The following is a 6,217-nucleotide window of genomic DNA, read 5'->3' as shown; positions in this document are numbered from 1 at the left end:
CTAGACCAGATAGACATCTATAGAACACCCCACTCAGTAACAGCAGAGTATACATTCTTTTCAAGTGCAAATGGAATATTCTCTAGGATACCATATGATAGGTCATGAAACAATCCAAAATAAATTTTAAAGCTTTGAAATTATACAAAGTATGCCAATCAAATCAAAACTACAGTGACAAACTATTTCACACTAACTAGGATAACTGTAATCAAAAACACAGATAATAATAAGTTGACCAGAATGTGGCAATCTTGGAACCCTCATACACTGCTAATAGGAATTTACAATGATACAATTGCTTTTTGTGGATGAGGAGTTCATCCAAAGGTTAAACACAGAGTTACCATATGACCAGCAAGTTCACTCCTAGGCATATATACAAGGGAAATCAAAATGTATGTGCACGCAAAAACTTCTACATAAATGTTCATAGCAACACTCTTCATAATAGCCATATTATAGAAACAACCTAAATGTCTATCAAGTGACTAATTGATAAATAAAATATGGTATACTTATACAATGGAATATATTTAACAATAAAACTGAATAAACCATTGCTACATGCTACAACATGCTACAACCATGAAAACACTGTGCTAAGTGAAAGAAGCCTCTCACAAAACCCCACTTATTAAGTTACTATATTTATATGATATGTCCAGAATAGGCAAATCTATAGAGACAGAAAAGAGATTAGTGGTTGCCTAGGGCTGAGTGGAGGTGAGGCAGCTAGGGAATAATGGGAGTGATCCTTAATAAATATATGTTTTCTTTTTGTAGTGATAAAAATGTTCTAAAATTGATTGTTGTAATGATTGTACAACTCTGTGACTATGCTAAAACCCATTGACTTGTATACCTCAAATAGGTGAATTTAGGTTTGTAGATTATATCTTAATAAAGAAGTTATTATATCAAAATGGACTAAAGACAGAAATGGAAGACTGGATACTGTAAGACTGCTAGAGGAAAACAGGCAGAACACTCTTTGACATGAATCGCAGCAATATTTTTTTGGATCCATCTCCTAAAGTAAAGGAAATAAACACAAAAATAAACAAATGGGACCTAGTTAAAGGACACAGCAAAGGCAACCATGGACAAAACAAAAAGACAACCTACCGAATAGGAGAAGATATTTGCAAATGATTGACCGATAGAGATTAATATCCAACATATATAAACAGCTTATACAAGTCAACATCAAAAACAAATGACCCAATTAAAAAATGGGCAGAAAAAAAAAATGGGCAGAAGATAAAAAGACAACCTATGGACTGGGAGAAAATATTTGCAAACGATGCCATCACCAAGGGCTTAATTTCCAAAATATACAAACAGATCATAAACTCAATAACAAAAAAACAAACAACCCAATCAAAAAATGGGCAGAAGACCTAAAAAGATATTTCTCTAAAGAAGACATACAGATGGCCAATAGGCACATGAAAAGATGCTCAACATCACTAATTATTAGAGAAATGCAAATCAATACCACAATGCAAATCAAAACCTCATACCAGTCAGAATGGCCATCATTAAAAAGTTTACAAATAACAAATGCTGGAGAGAGTGTGGAGAAAAGGGAACCCTCCTACACTCTCAGTGGGAATGTAAATTGGTGCAGCCACTATGGAAAACAGTATGGAGGTTCCTCAAAAAACTAAAAATAGAGTTGCCATGTAATGCAGCAATCCCACTCCTGGGCATATATCCAGAGAAAACTCTAATTCGAAAAGGTACATGCAACCCTATGTTCACAGCAGTGCTATTTACAATAGCCAAGACATGGAAACAGCCTAAATGTCCAATGATGGATGAATGAGTAAAGAAGATGTGGTATATATACACAATGGAATACTACTCAGCCATAAAACAGAATGAAACAACGTCATTTGCAGCAACATGGATGGACATAAAGATTAGCATACTGAGTGAAGTAAGTCAGAAGGAGAAAGACAAATACCATATGATAGGGGCTTTCCTGGTGGCCCAGTGGTTAGGAGTCTGCCTGCCAATGCAGGGGATGGGTTTGAGCCCTGGTCCAGGAGGATCCCACATGCTGTGGAGCAACTAGGCCGTGTGCCACAACTACTGAGCCTGCGCTCTAGAGCCCGCGAGCCACAACTACTGAAGCCAGTGCACCTAGAGCCCATGCTCTGCAATAAGAGAAGCCACTGCAATGAGAAGCCCGGGCACCGCAACGAAGAGTAGCCCCCGCTCACCACAACTAGAGAAAGCCCGCGTGCAGCAATGAAGACCCAACGCAGCCAAAAATCAATAAATAAAATTTTAAAAAATACCATATGATATCACTTATATGTGGAATCTAAAATATGACACAAATGAACTTATTTATGAAACAGAAACAGACTCACAGACATAGAAAACAAACTTATGGTTACCAATTTTTCCAAAGAGGAAATGCAGATGGCCAACGGGCACATGAAAAGATTCTCAACATTGCTAATCATCAGGGAAATGCAAATCAAAACTACAATGAGATATCAGCTCACACCTGTCTGTCATCAAAAAGAACACAAATAACAAATGTTGGTGAGGATGTGAAGAAAAGGGGACACCCATACACTGTTGGTGGGAAAGTAAATTGGTGCAATCACTGTGGGAAACGTTATAGAGGTTTCTCAAAAAACTAAAAATAGAACTACCATATGACCCAGCAATTCCACTCCAAGCTATATATTTGAAAAAAACAAAAACACTAATTCGAAAAGATACATGCATTCAGTATTCACAGCAGCATTATTTACAAGTGTCAAGATATGGAAGCAACCTAAGTGTCTATCAACAAATGAATGGATAAAGAAGCTGTGGTATATATATATATATATATATATATATATATATATATATATTTAATTAAATATATATACTCAATAGGATACTACTCAACCATAGAAAAACAAAATTTTGTCATTTGCAGCAACACGTATGGACTTGGAGGGCATTATGCTAAGTGAAATAAGTCAGAGAAAGACAAATACTGTATGATATCACTTATATGTGAAATCTAAAAAATACAGCAAACTAGTGAATATAACAAAAAAGAAGCAGACTCACAGATACAGAGAACAAACTAGTGGTTACCAGTGGGGAGAGGGAAGGGTGAAGGAAAATAGCAGGGTAAGGAAGTAAAAGGTATAAACTATGAGCTATAAAATAAGCTACAAAGATATATTGTACAACATGGGAAATATAGCCAATACTTTATAATAATTATAAATGGAATTTAACCTTTAAAAATTGTGAATAATTATATTATACACCTGTCACATATAATATTGTACAGCAACCATACTTCAGTTTTTTAAAAAGTTATTATAAAAAAACAATCCTCCTCATATGACATGATAATTCACTTTGATAGATGACTGAGTTCTGGAGCTAGGGAAAGAGAAGGGTGTTGAGAATCCGTGATTGTGGAGGAGATAGAGTAAACAAGCCTTACAATGTGCCTTAAAGTAAAAACAAACATCCTGTGGGAAAAAGTAGCATGAACGGTTCTAGCCAACTCAACCTCAAGAGATTTCTCCTTATCGAGCTTCTTCCCTTACTCCCCCAGGTCAGCCACATACACCTCTGATTCTACTCTTGGTTTGGCTAAGTAAGAGATATTTTATCTGAAAAAAATAACACTTTACTATTTATTTGCATTGCCTCATTTCATTCTAATCTTCACAACAACCTTATGAGTTAGCTAAAACAGGTATTACTATTTTCATTTTACAGACGAAAAGATGGAGGCTCCAAACATTAAGCTAGCAATGAGTACAAAGCCAATGTGGAACTCAAACAGGAACGCTGGATTCCCAGTTCAGTGTTCCTTATATTGTGCTGCTCCTATCTGCCTTTTAAACACATATTGTTTATCCTGTATTATAGTGTCCTATTCAGAGTGTTTAAAAACTCATTAAAAACTCATTAACTGCAGTATGTATTTTAATTGATGGACTCTGCTGATGTCAGAAACCACAAGACCACTGATTCATCAGATTGAGTAGGAGTTCAGTCAGCTATGGAATTTATTAATCCATCTCTGCAGACATTACTAATATTTTCCTTAAGCAACATATCCTCAAAAAGAGATGAAAGCAAAAGATCATGGCTAAAGCAAAGGGAGTGGAACCCCACCAAAGAAATATCACTGAAATGTATTGTTACATGTTGATTTTTTGGTAAAGCTTTTGTGTTTTCTGCTTCTATTTAAAGATATGTATATATCATTGTTAGAAGTGTAATTGGCTCTCATAAAAATTATTATTTTCTCAGTCCAATGAAGAGAATTTATTCACATATATTTCAAAATAATAAAATTAGAAATTAAGAGCTTGAAAACAAGAAGAAATGTAATCCTGAATATAACCTCCAAAACTGGAGCTATATTGAGAGACTCTAGAATCTTCCTGACACTAGAATAATATTACCAAGGAATATACAATATTTGAAGTCTGTGTGTTCATCTTTTTAATTTAGATATTCTAATACTCTAGATATGGAGCATTGATTTTTTTAAAGGATTTCCTGTCATCTCTAATCATATAGGTGAAAAGTGACATGTGGGTCATAGAAAGTTGGTCTTTCTCCTTGTGGGAAGCAAAGGGTTTATGCCTGACTGGCTAATCCCAGAAAATCTGGAAGAGAAAACTTAATTTGATCTAGGCAGTGACTGATGAAAGGCTAATATTTTTTTTTTCAGGATGAAAATTAAGGTCCATTATTGGGAACCAGAAGAGATTACAACAGAGAGACCCCAGCTATGCATAGGGGATCCTAGCTTCTCTCTCTTCCTCCCCCCAAAACTGGCTTTAATTTCATCAGGGTGGGGGCATGGGCTGCCAACTACAGAATTTCTCCAGCTGTTGAGCCATTCCCCTTGCACCAAGAAAAAGTCTTCTCCTGCAGGCTTCCTCCTTTGATTGTTATTGATTTATTAAATCTGGCTTCTCTGGGTTAAAGGGAACTAAGAAATATTCAGCAGAATCAACTTGTAATGTAGTAAATTGGTTTGTTTAGTTAATTATGTACCTCTGGACTTTGATGTCCAGATGGCTATCCCAGTTATCCACTGCTGCATACAAGCTATCCCCAAACTTAGTGGCTTAATATAAGCATTTTATTATAAATCATGAAATTGTACAATAGGTCAGATATTTGGGCAGGGCTCAGCTGGTTGATTCTTCTGTCCCACATGGTATGGCATAGGTTGTTTGGTGGTATTCTGCTGGTGGATGAGCTGCTCTGGAGGATCCAAGACAGTGTCCAGAAGGTTTGAATTGACAGGTACTGACTCTCACAGAATATCTCTAAACAGGTGGTCTCAGACCAATGGGAATTTTCGCATGGCAGCTCAGGGCTCCCAGAGACCAAGCAACCCAGGTGGAAGCTGCAAGCCTTCTTACAACCAAGACTCAGAAGTCCCAGAATGACACTTTTGCTGTTTCCTATTGACCAAGCAAGATGCTAAGGTAAGCCTAGGTTCATAGGGTAAGTTATCAGACTTCACTTCTTAATGAAGGAGTAACAAAGAATTTGCCTCAATTTTTAATCTATCATAAAGTCTGTAGCCATTGAGCACAGGTTGCTGGAAGCAGTCAATTAAGTTTCTATGGTAACCCAAAAATAAAGATTCACACACTTACTCCTCAGCCTGTCATCCCAACTCCATGTCGACTTAATTGTAATAATTCTTGAAAAGTAGTGCAGTGTGAATGAATGCTCATAGTAGCTTTCTTCACCCACCCCCACACAAACAAATTTTGCCTCTCTGATCATTACCTTAAGCATTGCAGAGTCACCCAAACACAGTCCTGCCTCAAAGACTCTGCCTGTACTCCTAGACAGAGCCCCTCAGTCCCAGCTCAGAATCCCAGAACTCTACTTATCTAAGAAAAAAGATCAAAAACATGACCAGGGTCTTCCTTGGTGGCGCAATGTTTAAGAATCCACCTGCCAATGCAGGCAACATGGGTTTGAGCCCTGGTGCGGGAAGATCCCACATGCCATGGAGCAACTAAGCCCGTGCACCACAACTACTGAGCCTGCACTGTAGAGCCTGTGAGCCACAACTACTGAGTCCGTGTGCCACAACTACTGAAGCCCGCGTGCCATGCTCCGCAACGAGAAGCCACCACAGTGAGAAGCCCGCACACCACAACAAAGAGTAGCCCCTGCTCACGCAACTAAAGAAAGC

Source organism: Physeter macrocephalus, chromosome 13, assembly GCF_002837175.3.
Source record: "Physeter macrocephalus isolate SW-GA chromosome 13, ASM283717v5, whole genome shotgun sequence".
Lineage (NCBI taxonomy): Eukaryota > Metazoa > Chordata > Mammalia > Artiodactyla > Physeteridae > Physeter > Physeter macrocephalus.
Note: the sequence above shows the minus strand (reverse complement) of the source record.